The sequence below is a fragment of the Ranitomeya imitator genome, chromosome 2, assembly GCF_032444005.1.
Source record: "Ranitomeya imitator isolate aRanImi1 chromosome 2, aRanImi1.pri, whole genome shotgun sequence".
Lineage (NCBI taxonomy): Eukaryota > Metazoa > Chordata > Amphibia > Anura > Dendrobatidae > Ranitomeya > Ranitomeya imitator.
The window spans coordinates 712,064,637-712,080,418 of record NC_091283.1 but is presented as its reverse complement, the minus strand read 5'-3'; positions in this window follow the sequence as shown (position 1 = coordinate 712,080,418).

The window sequence follows — 15,782 nt, the reverse complement described above, 5'->3', positions numbered from 1 at the left end:
CGTCACTCCTTCCACTAGACTTCCACTGACCATACACTGCTGCCCATGTACCCCTGGAACCAATTTAAAGTGCCTACAGCCAGCCCAATTTTGTTATGTTAGGCCTTGGAAGCCTGTCTGCGGTCACTCCTTCCACTAGACTTCCACTGACCAGACCACTGCTGCCCATGTACCCCTGGAACCAATTTAAAGTGCCTACAGCCAGCCCAATTTTGTTATGTTAGGCCTTGGAAGCCTGTCTGCGGTCACTCCTTCCACTAGACTTCCACTGACCAGACCACTGCTGCCTGTGTACCCCTGGAACCAATTTAAAATTGCCTACAGCCATGTGTTAATATTTTAGGCCTTCGATGCCTGTCTGTGGTCACTCCTTCCACTAGGCCTCCACTGACCACACCACTGCTGCCCGTGTACCCCTGGAACCAATTTAAAATTGCCTACAGCCATGTGTGATTATTTTAGGCCTTCGATGCCTGTCTGCGGTCACTCCTTCCACTAGGCCTCCACTGACCACACCACTGCTGCCCGTGTAACCCTGGAACCAATTTAAAATTGCCTACAGCCATGTGTTATTATTTTAGGCCTTCGATGCCTGTCTGCGGTCACTCCTTCCACTAGGCCTCCACTGACCACACCACTGCTGCCCGTGTACCCCTGGAACCAATTTAAAATTGCCTACAGCCAGCCCAATTTTTTTATTTTAGGCCTTCGATGCCTGTCTGCGGTCCATTCTTTCAACTACTACTACACTGACCAGGGCACTGCTGCCCAAGTACCCCTGGAACCAATTTAAAATTGCCTACAGCCATGTGTTAATATTTTAGGCCTTCGATGCCTGTCTGTGGTCACTCCTTCCACTAGGCCTCCACTGACCACACCACTGCTGCCCGTGTACCCCTGGAACCAATTTAAAATTGCCTACAGCCATGTGTGATTATTTTAGGCCTTCGATGCCTGTCTGCGGTCACTCCTTCCACTAGGCCTCCACTGACCACACCACTGCTGCCCGTGTAACCCTGGAACCAATTTAAAATTGCCTACAGCCATGTGTTATTATTTTAGGCCTTCGATGCCTGTCTGCGGTCACTCCTTCCACTAGGCCTCCACTGACCACACCACTGCTGCCCGTGTACCCCTGGAACCAATTTAAAATTGCCTACAGCCAGCCCAATTTTTTTATTTTAGGCCTTCGATGCCTGTCTGCGGTCCATTCTTTCAACTACTACTACACTGACCAGGGCACTGCTGCCCAAGTACCCCTGGAACCAATTTAAAATTGCCTACAGCCATGTGTTAATATTTTAGGCCTTCGATGCCTGTCTGTGGTCACTCCTTCCACTAGGCCTCCACTGACCACACCACTGCTGCCCGTGTACCCCTGGAACCAATTTAAAATTGCCTACAGCCATGTGTGATTATTTTAGGCCTTCGATGCCTGTCTGCGGTCACTCCTTCCACTAGGCCTCCACTGACCACACCACTGCTGCCCGTGTAACCCTGGAACCAATTTAAAATTGCCTACAGCCATGTGTTATTATTTTAGGCCTTCGATGCCTGTCTGCGGTCACTCCTTCCACTAGGCCTCCACTGACCACACCACTGCTGCCCGTGTACCCCTGGAACCAATTTAAAATTGCCTACAGCCAGCCCAATTTTTTTATTTTAGGCCTTCGATGCCTGTCTGCGGTCCATTCTTTCAACTACTACTACACTGACCAGGGCACTGCTGCCCAAGTACCCCTGGAACCAATTTAAAATTGCCTACAGCCATGTGTTAATATTTTAGGCCTTCGATGCCTGTCTGTGGTCACTCCTTCCACTAGGCCTCCACTGACCACACCACTGCTGCCCGTGTACCCCTGGAACCAATTTAAAATTGCCTACAGCCATGTGTGATTATTTTAGGCCTTCGATGCCTGTCTGCGGTCACTCCTTCCACTAGGCCTCCACTGACCACACCACTGCTGCCCGTGTAACCCTGGAACCAATTTAAAATTGCCTACAGCCATGTGTTATTATTTTAGGCCTTCGATGCCTGTCTGCGGTCACTCCTTCCACTAGGCCTCCACTGACCACACCACTGCTGCCCGTGTACCCCTGGAACCAATTTAAAATTGCCTACAGCCAGCCCAATTTTTTTATTTTAGGCCTTCGATGCCTGTCTGCGGTCCATTCTTTCAACTACTACTACACTGACCAGGGCACTGCTGCCCAAGTACCCCTGGAACCAATTTAAAATTGCCTACAGCCATGTGTTAATATTTTAGGCCTTCGATGCCTGTCTGTGGTCACTCCTTCCACTAGGCCTCCACTGACCACACCACTGCTGCCCGTGTACCCCTGGAACCAATTTAAAATTGCCTACAGCCATGTGTGATTATTTTAGGCCTTCGATGCCTGTCTGCGGTCACTCCTTCCACTAGGCCTCCACTGACCACACCACTGCTGCCCGTGTAACCCTGGAACCAATTTAAAATTGCCTACAGCCAGCCCAATTTTTTTATTTTAGGCCTTCGATGCCTGTCTGCGGTCCATTCTTTCAACTACTACTACACTGACCAGGGCACTGCTGCCCAAGTACCCCTGGAACCAATTTAAAATTGCCTACAGCCATGTGTTAATATTTTAGGCCTTCGATGCCTGTCTGTGGTCACTCCTTCCACTAGGCCTCCACTGACCACACCACTGCTGCCCGTGTACCCCTGGAACCAATTTAAAATTGCCTACAGCCATGTGTGATTATTTTAGGCCTTCGATGCCTGTCTGCGGTCCCTCCTTCCACTAGGCCTCCACTGACCTGTCTACTGCGGCCCGTGTACCCCTTGAACCAACCTAATAAAATATTTAAAAAATTAATTTGATTATAAAAAATAAGATCGTGTTGAGATCTCAAATGCAGACATTTTAACAATCAAAACAAACACACAACAAATATCTGGAACTGTACTACAAAGGTCCAACAGCTACAATTTCTTTCTCCTGCAAGAAGTTAACTGAAAGTTTTTTGGAGTTGTTAACACAGATATGGCATCCACCGAGTGTTGTCCTGTCGCGTCTCCTTTAAATTATTTCCAATAAGATGTTAAACTATTAATTTAATAAAATCAATAATTAAAAAAATTATTGAGTAAGTCAAAAGCACATTGCAAATAAACATTAATTACAAATCAAGAAGCATGGCGCGTCCGAGGGTGAGTAGATACCGAATAAGAATATAATCACCCTCGGACGCGCAATGCTTATTTACAACAGCCTTCCTTCCTAAGAATCAGCCCTTCCGTGGTGTAGAGAGAGGTTGTTGTTACACTCCAAGGTGTTCCCCAGGTTGCCTTTCCTGAGCTTCGATCTTCCGGCTCTCGTTTAGTAGCTGTTGGAAACTACGCTGCATTAGGCCTACTAATTGTGTATGGGTGAAACAGTGGCGCATCTGCGGTCCCTCCTTCCACTAGGCCTCCACTGACCTGTCTACTGCGGCCCGTGTACCCCTTGAACCAACCTAATAAAATATTTAAAAAATTAATTTGATTATAAAAAATAAGATCGTGTTGAGATCTCAAATGCAGACATTTTAACAATCAAAACAAACACACAACAAATATCTGGAACTGTACTACAAAGGTCCAACAGCTACAATTTCTTTCTCCTGCAAGAAGTTAACTGAAAGTTTTTTGGAGTTGTTAACACAGATATGGCATCCACCGAGTGTTGTCCTGTCGCGTCTCCTTTAAATTATTTCCAATAAGATGTTAAACTATTAATTTAATAAAATCAATAATTAAAAAAATAATTGAGTAAGTCAAAAGCACATTGCAAATAAACATTAATTACAAATCAAGAAGCATGGCGCGTCCGAGGGTGAGTAGATACCGAATAAGAATATAATCACCCTCGGACGCGCAATGCTTATTTACAACAGCCTTCCTTCCTAAGAATCAGCCCTTCCGTGGTGTAGAGAGAGGTTGTTGTTACACTCCAAGGTGTTCCCCAGGTTGCCTTTCCTGAGCTTCGATCTTCCGGCTCTCGTTTAGTAGCTGTTGGAAACTACGCTGCATTAGGCCTACTAATTGTGTATGGGTGAAACAGTGGCGCATCTGCGGTCCCTCCTTCCACTAGGCCTCCACTGACCTGTCTACTGCGGCCCGTGTACCCCTTGAACCAACCTAATAAAATATTTAAAAAATTAATTTGATTATAAAAAATAAGATCGTGTTGAGATCTCAAATGCAGACATTTTAACAATCAAAACAAACACACAACAAATATCTGGAACTGTACTACAAAGGTCCAACAGCTACAATTTCTTTCTCCTGCAAGAAGTTAACTGAAAGTTTTTTGGAGTTGTTAACACAGATATGGCATCCACCGAGTGTTGTCCTGTCGCGTCTCCTTTAAATTATTTCCAATAAGATGTTAAACTATTAATTTAATAAAATCAATAATTAAAAAAATAATTGAGTAAGTCAAAAGCACATTGCAAATAAACATTAATTACAAATCAAGAAGCATGGCGCGTCCGAGGGTGAGTAGATACCGAATAAGAATATAATCACCCTCGGACGCGCAATGCTTATTTACAACAGCCTTCCTTCCTAAGAATCAGCCCTTCCGTGGTGTAGAGAGAGGTTGTTGTTACACTCCAAGGTGTTCCCCAGGTTGCCTTTCCTGAGCTTCGATCTTCATGCTCTCGTTTAGTAGGTGTCGGAAAGTAGGCTGCATTAGGCCTAAAAAATGGGGAATGGGGTGGAGAGAGATGGTGTGTTACACTCCAAGGTGTTCTCCAGGTTTCCTCGCCATTGCTTCGATCTTCCGACTCTCGTTTAGTAGTTGTAGAAAACTACACTGCATTAGGCCTACAAAATGGGTATCGGGTGGAGAGAGATGGTGTGTTACACTCCAAGGTGTTCCCCAGGTTGCCTTTCCTGAGCTTCTATCTTCAGGCTCTCATTAAATTGTGGTTAAATGGAACAACTGCATTTGGCGTACTAGTTGGTTTGGGGCCTACTATCGGTGTCTGCCACTCCTTGCTGTTCTCCTGGTTTCCTGTCCTGAAATTCCATTTTCAGCCTCTCGTTAAGTAGTTGTTAATGTTAGACTGCATTTGGCCTACTAGTTGGGTTGGGGCCTACTATCGGTGTCTGCCACTCCTTGCTGTTCTCCTCCACTGAACAAAGCTGTGCCGCCTGTTTACTACGGTTGCCAATTTTGAACTGCATTTCGACTACTTACTGATTTGGCCCTACTCTCTGTGTCAGCCTCTCATTCCAGTTGTCCTCCACTGCAATGCCCCCTGGTTATTCCTGTGTTACCAATTTTGAACTGCATTTAGCCCACTTTATTCTTTGGGCCTATATCTGTGTTTCCACTTCATCGTGCCCATTGCCCAGCCAGTGATAGATGAGTCTGCTGGTACATTGACCCATAACGCAACATTCCCCGTGCACGCTACACAACAACATTGTGACCCTGCTGAAAGTCAGGTTGCTCTTCCCGCATACCATACCACCTTACACGGGGACAAAGAGGAAGGTGCAGATGAAAGTGCAGGTTCCTTCATCAGGTGGGGGGAGGAATACTAGTTGGCGACGTCACTGGCACAGGGCCTCTCATAGTACGCAAAAGTGTTGCTGCCGGTGGGAGGCGCCCCCGCCGTGCAAACACACCGCTGTACTTTGAGGGGCCCTGTGCCAGTGCCAATGCCAACGAGTGGGCCCCCCCTGCTTGCTCAGGATCACAGCACTTGCAAAGTTGAAATACTTACCTCTCCCTGCTCCACTGCCGTGACGTGGTCCAGATTTACTGGGCCCACTAATTACTTGAACCAGCCCTACCCCCCACAACTTTAGCCAAATGACCCCCAATTTCAAATGCCTTCCAATTATTTTAAGGTAAATTACGCTTGACAAGCTTCATTAAGAAGAATGGATGGTTTTGACATTAAAATGGGCACTCTAGGTGTTTTCCTGGCCCCCACTCACTGCCGACTATGCTGCCCCATTGACTTGCATTGGGTTTCGTGTTTCGGTCGATCCCGACTTTACGTCATAATCGGCCGATTTCACTCGACCCGACTTTGGACATAGTCGGGTTTCGCAAAACCCGGCTCGACTCTAAAAAGGTCAAGGTCGCTCAACTCTACTTGTTACAGTTCCCAAAAAAGGAATCATTTTTCAAAGGATTGATATAAAGCCTCGTACTTGTTCATACTTTTTGAGAATAGGAAAATGTTGCCAATTTAGCTAAAAAGGATATTTGTTTTCACTACTTGTTGAGCTGTTACTTCCTCCTTTTCAATAGTGTTGAGCACATCTGCTTTTGCTCCCTAAAAACACAGGTAATTTTTGGATGCTGTGTGATAAAGCTTCTGCTTTAGCAAAGATTAAATCTCTTGAAGTTTCCTAAACTAGGATAATTTTTGCACTATCCCATGTCAAAAAGCCACAATTTCTGATTGCACTGCCTGTTTTTTCACACCAGCAAGAAAGGCATCTGTCCGAGAAATCAAATTATTTTTTTTATAATGTTGATAATTTAAATAACTTGATAAAATGTAATACTGCAGTGCTTTGCTAACTAGCCTATTTAAGTCTGGTTACAATCTGATTTTACTAGGACATGGATAAGGCTGCATTTGAATTAAAGAGTTCACAAGGGGATCAGCATGGTCCTAGGAGACCTCTGACTGTTATGTGCTTATTTTCAGGTAATTAGATGTTTTGCAGTATCGAGAATAAAACTATGTTGGAAAATTTGGGGAAGTCAGCAAACTTGAGTATTAAATAGTGTTGAGCATTCCGATACCGCAAGTATCGGGTATCGTCCGATACTTGCGGTATCGGAATTCCGATACCGAGATCCGATACTTTTGTGGTATCGGGTATCGGTATCGGATCAATAGGGATGTGTAAAATAAAGAATTAAAATAAAAAATATTGATATGCTCACCTCTCCGGCGGCCCCTGGACATCACGCTGGTAACCGGCCGGCTTCTTTGTTTAAAATGAGTGCCTTCAGGACCTGCGAATGACGATGCGGCTTCTGATTGGTCGCGTGCCGCCCATGTGACCAGCACGCGACCAATCAGAAGCGCGACGTCATTCTCATTCACAAAACTCCTAATTCTAGGAATTAAGGACCTGCGAATGACGTCGCGGCTTCTGATTGGTCCGTGCCGGTCACATGGGCGGCACGCGACCAATCAGAAGCTGTGACGTCATTCGCAGGTCCTGCAGGCGCTCATTTTAAACAAAGAAGCCGGCCGGTTACCAACGTGAAGTCCAGGGGCCGCCGGAGAGGTGAGCATATCAATATTTTTTATTTTAATTCTTTATTTTACACATTCCTATGAATCCCAGGGCCTGAAGGAGAGTTTCCTCTCCTTCAGACCCTGGGAACCATGAGAATACCTTCCGATACTTGATGTCCCATTGACTTATATTGGTATTGGATATCGGTATCGGCGATATCCGATATTTTTCGGGTATCGGCCGATACTATCCGATACCGATACTTTCAAGTATCGGACGGTATCGCTCAACACTAGTATTAAATGATTCAATCATCTCTGTTTTTTGGTTTGTATTTCTTGAAGAATTCTCTAAATCACAGACAGCATAACAAGGTGCTTTACTTGAGCATATCAAGGATCAATCAATTCGCACAGAGTATTCCATTTCTGGCATCTTTCCTTTTTTTTTTTCCAGCTATCAATTTAATCTACACATGTACACTCCTCAACATTAAAATTGCAACACTAAGAAAAAAGTAATGGAATGATTGAAATGATTGAAATCACTGGATCAATAGATACAGGAAAGAAATATATCTTGGTACCGTGTTAGCCAGTGGATAGAAAAATATTTAGAATTGAGAGTCCTCAGTGGTTGATACCTTTTAATGGCTAACTGAAAAGATGGTAACAAATTGCAAGCTTTCGAGACTACACAGGTCTCTTCATCAGGCAAAGACTAAAACAAATTCTGAAGAATCACATATTTATGCACAACATAGTATAGGGAAAAAAAAAAAAAAAAAAAAAAAAAAAAAAACCATGGATAAGCCAGGTGACATGAAGCAGAATTACCATGGGTGATACATACATGCTAGCCACCTTAGGGAGAGACCCAAGTTGGGCTAAATGTAGCGGGACGAAAGAGACCGAAAAGCCCTCTACTCAAAGGAAATACATAGTGGATGCTTTCCTGAAACGGAAAGTACTTGCAAGCAGCATAATACAAAGAATAGCAGGTTTACCCAGAATCCTTTGCAGTAGGCGGAGCTATGCAAATCATCTCTTTCCACCCCTGTCTAATCCACAGCGCTTGGAACCGCCAAGCGTGCAATGCTGCGGATTAGTTTCTAAATTTACACAGCCAACCAATTCCTACCTGTGGACACGTGTTTCGGGCTTTAGGCCCTCATCAGCACAGGGCTGGAATTGGTTGGCTGTATGGAGTGGGGCTCGGTGAGCAAGCGATACATACATGCTAGCCACCTTAGGGAGAGACCCAAGTTGGGCTAAATGTAGCGGGACGAAAGAGACCGAAAAGCCCTCTACTCAAAGGAAATACATAGTGGATGCTTTCCTGAAACGGAAAGTACTTGCAAGCAGCATAATACAAAGAATAGCAGGTTTACCCAGAATCCTTTGCAGTAGGCGGAGCTATGCAAATCATCTCTTTCCACCCCTGTCTAATCCACAGCGCTTGGAACCGCCAAGCGTGCAATGCTGCGGATTAGTTTCTAAATTTACACAGCCAACCAATTCCTACCTGTGGACACGTGTTTCGGGCTTTAGGCCCTCATCAGCACAGGGCTGGAATTGGTTGGCTGTATGGAGTGGGGCTCGGTGAGCAAGCGATACATACATGCTAGCCACCTTAGGGAGAGACCCAAGTTGGGCTAAATGTAGCGGGACGAAAGAGACCGAAAAGCCCTCTACTCAAAGGAAATACATAGTGGATGCTTTCCTGAAACGGAAAGTACTTGCAAGCAGCATAATACAAAGAATAGCAGGTTTACCCAGAATCCTTTGCAGTAGGCGGAGCTATGCAAATCATCTCTTTCCACCCCTGTCTAATCCACAGCGCTTGGAACCGCCAAGCGTGCAATGCTGCGGATTAGTTTCTAAATTTACACAGCCAACCAATTCCTACCTGTGGACACGTGTTTCGGGCTTTAGGCCCTCATCAGCACAGGGCTGGAATTGGTTGGCTGTATGGAGTGGGGCTCGGTGAGCAAGCGATACATACATGCTAGCCACCTTAGGGAGAGACCCAAGTTGGGCTAAATGTAGCGGGACGAAAGAGACCGAACAGGGGTGGAAAGAGATGATTTGCATAGCTCCGCCTACTGCAAAGGATTCTGGGTAAACCTGCTATTCTTTGTATTATGCTGCTTGCAAGTACTTTCCGTTTCAGGAAAGCATCCACTATGTATTTCCTTTGAGTAGAGGGCTTTTCGGTCTCTTTCGTCCCGCTACATTTAGCCCAACTTGGGTCTCTCCCTAAGGTGGCTAGCATGTATGTATCGCTTGCTCACCGAGCCCCACTCCATACAGCCAACCAATTCCAGCCCTGTGCTGATGAGGGCCTAAAGCCCGAAACACGTGTCCACAGGTAGGAATTGGTTGGCTGTGTAAATTTAGAAACTAATCCGCAGCATTGCACGCTTGGCGGTTCCAAGCGCTGTGGATTAGACAGGGGTGGAAAGAGATGATTTGCATAGCTCCGCCTACTGCAAAGGATTCTGGGTAAACCTGCTATTCTTTGTATTATGCTGCTTGCAAGTACTTTCCGTTTCAGGAAAGCATCCACTATGTATTTCCTTTGAGTAGAGGGCTTTTCGGTCTCTTTCGTCCCGCTACATTTAGCCCAACTTGGGTCTCTCCCTAAGGTGGCTAGCATGTATGTATCGCTTGCTCACCGAGCCCCACTCCATACAGCCAACCAATTCCAGCCCTGTGCTGATGAGGGCCTAAAGCCCGAAACACGTGTCCACAGGTAGGAATTGGTTGGCTGTGTAAATTTAGAAACTAATCCGCAGCATTGCACGCTTGGCGGTTCCAAGCGCTGTGGATTAGACAGGGGTGGAAAGAGATGATTTGCATAGCTCCGCCTACTGCAAAGGATTCTGGGTAAACCTGCTATTCTTTGTATTATGCTGCTTGCAAGTACTTTCCGTTTCAGGAAAGCATCCACTATGTATTTCCTTTGAGTAGAGGGCTTTTCGGTCTCTTTCGTCCCGCTACATTTAGCCCAACTTGGGTCTCTCCCTAAGGTGGCTAGCATGTATGTATCGCTTGCTCACCGAGCCCCACTCCATACAGCCAACCAATTCCAGCCCTGTGCTGATGAGGGCCTAAAGCCCGAAACACGTGTCCACAGGTAGGAATTGGTTGGCTGTGTAAATTTAGAAACTAATCCGCAGCATTGCACGCTTGGCGGTTCCAAGCGCTGTGGATTAGACAGGGGTGGAAAGAGATGATTTGCATAGCTCCGCCTACTGCAAAGGATTCTGGGTAAACCTGCTATTCTTTGTATTATGCTGCTTGCAAGTACTTTCCGTTTCAGGAAAGCATCCACCATGGGTGATAAACAGTTACGTCCATAAATATTGGGCCAATTCTTAGATAAGGATTGTTTTATTGTCCTGTGATTAGGGTCTCTGTTTTAATGACCCTTCATGGTCTGAGGGGCAAGTTCCTTAGTTGATGTAAAAAGACATAAATCCATGTGACACATTCATTCCTGCATTAAGAGTGTCAAAGGTCGTCATCAGTTTATATTCCCAGACTCTCCTGTCTTTCTGCGATTTGAAGTTTCCTTTCAATACAAGTAATTTCATGTCCATAATGTTATGATTTGGGAGACAGAAATGTATTGCCACCGGTAGATCCATTCTTTTTTCTCTTATTGTATGGCGATGGGAGTTCATTCTTGTTCTAAGCTTCTGCCCTGTCTCCCCCACATACAGACCCCCAGTTGGACATTTAGTACATATAATTAGGTACACCACATTAGAAGTATTGAAAGGAAACTTCAAATCGCAGAAAGACAGGAGAGTCTGGGAATATAAACTGATGACGACCTTTGACACTCTTAATGCAGGAATGAATGTGTCACATGGATTTATGTCTTTTTACATCAACTAAGGAACTTGCCCCTCAGACCATGAAGGGTCATTAAAACAGAGACCCTAATCACAGGACAATAAAACAATCCTTATCTAAGAATTGGCCCAATATTTATGGACGTAACTGTTTATCACCCATGGTAATTCTGCTTCATGTCACCTGGCTTATCCATGGTTTTTTTTTTTTTTTTTTTTTTTTTTTTTTTCCCTATACTATGTTGTGCATAAATATGTGATTCTTCAGAATTTGTTTTAGTCTTTGCCTGATGAAGAGACCTGTGTAGTCTCGAAAGCTTGCAATTTGTTACCATCTTTTCAGTTAGCCATTAAAAGGTATCAACCACTGAGGACTCTGGATCAATAGACATATTCATGTAATTAAAATAATGAAAAAAGTGGAAAACATTTTCAAAACATCTCAATTTATATAGATTGGAGTATGGTTTCTAATCTTTGGCTTTCATTGCATCCAAGACAAAAGCAGAACTCATAGCTTAAGGGCTCATACTCAAATGCGAGAAACTCGGATGAGTCTTGCATGTCAAAAAAGAAAAAAAAGAGCATGAACCGCACATCCCAAAATCATACGTTGATCTAAAGCCGCTAGGCAAAAATTAATATAACTGAATATGAGGTTTTCAGTTTAACATTCTGCTCAGACTGTATGAAGCCCACTGCCACTTCACGGCAAACCTCGTAGTGGGTCCTATCGCCCTAACGGAGCGGAGCCGTGCGGCGCCCACTGCCACAGCGGCCATGCACCAGCAGGGCGGACGGCCTGTTGCCCCACAGCAACCATGCTGCGAGACTGAGCCCCCATGACTCCAGACCGCGCCGCCCCACCAGCACAAAGCCACAGCAACAATGGCCGCCACACAGCACCAACACCAAAATGAAAGGAGCACTTAAACTCACCTTCCTCCAGCTCTTCAGTGAGAGCCAAAATGGGCTAGACCCCTAACTTTGCAGTCTCCTGCTAATTAAAATCACCTGTGCCAAATGGGAGGAGTGCTGGTCCAAGAAGAAGACTAGAACATGCTTTGCAAAAAAGAAAAAAAAGAGCATGAACCGCACATCCCAAAATCATACGTTGATCTAAAGCCGCTAGGCAAAAATTAATATAACTGAATATGAGGTTTTCAGTTTAACATTCTGATCAGACTGTATGAAGCCCACTGCCACTTCACGGCAAACCTCGTAGTGGGTCCTATCGCCCTAACGGAGCGGAGCCGTGCGGCGCCCACTGCCACAGCGGCCATGCACCAGCAGGGCGGACGGCCTGTTGCCCCACAGCAACCATGCTGCGAGACTGAGCCCCCATGACTCCAGACCGCGCCGCCCCACCAGCACAAAGCCATAGCAACAATGGCCGCCACACAGCACCAACACCAAAATGAAAGGAGCACTTAAACTCACCTTCCTCCAGCTCTTCAGTGAGAGTCTTCTTCTTGCATGTCAATACCCGGCACTGCACCCGGCACCGGAATCCGAGTGTGCAGCTGCATGTCTTGCTATGGTGCAGCACGCTCTGATCAGGGTGCTGGGTGCAGTGTCGGGTATTGAGATGCGAGACTCATCCGAGTTTCTTGCATGTGAGTAGGAGCCCTAAGAGAAATGATCTCTGATACAAACCTCCATGGCTCCATTTGAACCTCTGGTCTCCATCTGGAGACCACATGGGCAATGCCATGAAAATGCCTTCATGAGTGAACGTCACACTACTTCTTCGTCCTACTTTCTAGGATTGCGTTGTGGGATAACGTACAGTAACCTTCATGGCAAGTACATTAGCAGGTCAGTGTTACATTGATTTGGTCATGTAACCAGTGTTATTTCAACTTCGAAAATACCGTAGTCATTTTTATCTCCTTTCACACAAATCTGGGACAACATTAGTCCGGAATTGCAAAGGGAGCTGCTTGCTGGTGATCTTGATGATTCAGAAAACAGGAAGGATAATGCCAGCTCATCACCTGAAATTTGTAGGAGTCCAGCATGCACGAAACCATGAGCTGACCACTCATGTGTAGCAATTGCAAAAAGAAGAAAAAATGTTCTAGAAGCTGGAACATTTATTTTTCTTCTTTTTGCGATCTTAACCCCTTCATGACCAGGGGATTTTTCGTTTTTCCGTGTTCGTTTTTCGCTCCCCTCCTTCCCAGAGCCATAACTTTTTTATTTTTCCGTCAATTTGGCCATGTGAGGGCTTATTTTTTGCGGGACGAGTTGTACTTTTGAACAACATCATTGGTTTTAGCACGTCGTGTACTAGAAAACGGGAAAAAAATTCCAAGTGCGGTGAAATTGCAAAAAAAGTGCAATCCCACATTGGTTTTTTGTTTGGCTTTTTTGCTAGGTTCACTAAATGCTAAAAATGACCTGCCATTATGATTCTCCAGGTCATTACGAGTTCATAGACACCTAACATGACTAGGTTATTTTTTATCTAAGTGGTGAAAAAAATTTCCAAACTTTGCTAAAAAAAAAAAAAAAAAAATTGCGCCATTTTCCGATACTCGTAGCGTCTCCATTTTTCGTGATCTGGGGTCGGTTGAGGGCTTATTTTTTGCGTGCCGAGATGACGTTTTTAATGATAGCATTTCGGTGCAGATACGTTCTTTTGATCGCCCGTTATTGCATTTTAATGCAATGTCGCGGCGACCAAAAAAACGTAATTCTGGCGTTTCGAGTTTTTTTCCCGCTACGCTGTTTAGCGATCAGGTTAATACTTTTTTTTATTTGATAGATCGGGCAATTCTGAGCGCGGCGATACCAAATATGCGTAGATTTGATATTTTTTTTATTGATTTATTTTGATTGGGGCGAAAGGGGGGTGATTTAAACTTTTATGTTTTTTTTATTTTTTTCACATTTTTTTAAACTTTTTTTTTTAACTTTTGCCATGCTTCAATAGCCTCCATGGGAGGCTAGAAGCAGGGACAGCACGATCGGCTCTGCTACATAGCAGCGATCTGCTGATCGCTGCTATGTAGCAGAATTGCACGTGTGCTGTGAGCGCCGACCACAGGGTGGCGCTCACAGCGACGGGCAATCAGTAACCATAGAGGTCTCAAGGACCTCTATGGCTACAATGGAGACGCATCGCCGACCCCCGGACATGTGACGGGGGTCGGCGATGACGTCATTTCCGGCCGCCCGGCCGGAAGCGGTAGTTAAATGCCGCTGTCTGCGTTTGACAGCGGCATTTAACTAGTTAATAGGTGCGGGCAGATCGCGATTCTGCCCGCGCCTATTACGGGCACATGTCAGCTGTTCAAAACAGCTGACATGTCCCGGCTTTGGTGCGGGCTCACCGCGGAGCCCTGCATCAAAGCAGGGGAGCCGGCATCGGACGGTATAGTACGTCCGATGCCGGTAAGGGGTTAATGATTGCTTGCCCAAGTGCATTCAGCATGGCAGAATATTTCTAAGATAACTATTAATAATCTTACACATAGTATGCCAATGTGTGTATGTGTATGGATTTCTGGTGTCCATATTCACTAGTAAATAAATCCACAAATTTGGAAAATTTCCATTTTTTCAATTATTTACGTATTAACTTGCCTGGTGATCCTGTGACATCCATAATTCCATGACTTTTTCTTATTGTTGTAGCAAATTTAATGTGGTGCAGTGCATTATTCAAAGAGTACGATCACTCCTATTTTATATTTTCAACACAGCAGAAGTACATTATACTGTCTGCATTAGTAATCCAATCATCAAGCTCTTTCTCTTCCTATCTCGAATGCTGAGTTGTGCACTCTAAGGTCCTCTGTCTAGGCAAGAGCTTTTATAAAGGCTCTTCAAATGCCTCCTTAGTTGCTGCATTATAATATGTGATGGGACAGTGGAAAGGCTTTATTGGGTAACCTACATGGGCTTGCCTGAGGTCATATGAGCCCTCTCTAGCTATGCAATCTTTGCCAATGTATAAAATGGTGCCACACATTTTTTGGATGATCAGCGAGAATCAAATTGCAGTTTTTTTTAATATGGGCATGAGAAATTCATGAGATTCAACTCGAAGCTAATTCACATTGAATCGGTTAGCGTATCTGTAGCAATTTCAGATCACTGCATATTGAAAAACATACTCTAGATTTATGGCAGTGCCCTCCATAAGACTCCAAATCGACAGAGGGTGGGTCAGTATTTCTTTCAGCGCTCATCAATTAAAGATTAAAATCAAGAAACTTTATTTCATGAATTTGCTACAAGGGACTTCCAATTATAACATTTGTGTTACAGATCATGTGCTAGAATCACAGTGGTAATTTAACCCTGACACAATTTTCTCGGGAGGAAAAATATAAGTTGTACCTAGTAACATAGAAAGAGATCTAATATACCATTTTGAATGAAGGATACTGTATGTCACTCGCTTGCCATTCGAAACATGTCATACAAAATTTACCTGAGGGTGAATACATTAGGGAAAAATTCTGTTTCAGTGAGCCCAAGGCTCTTATACGTGAATGCCACATTATTAACGCTAGAGTAACAGACTGAAGGTACACGGAATATTCTAAAATGAAAAAAAAAATTGCAATCTCTAAAAATATAATATTTGTCCTTGCAAAACAGAAAAAGTTCTAAAATACCAATCCCAATAACATGAGAATTATTTTTCACCAATGTAAATTGCC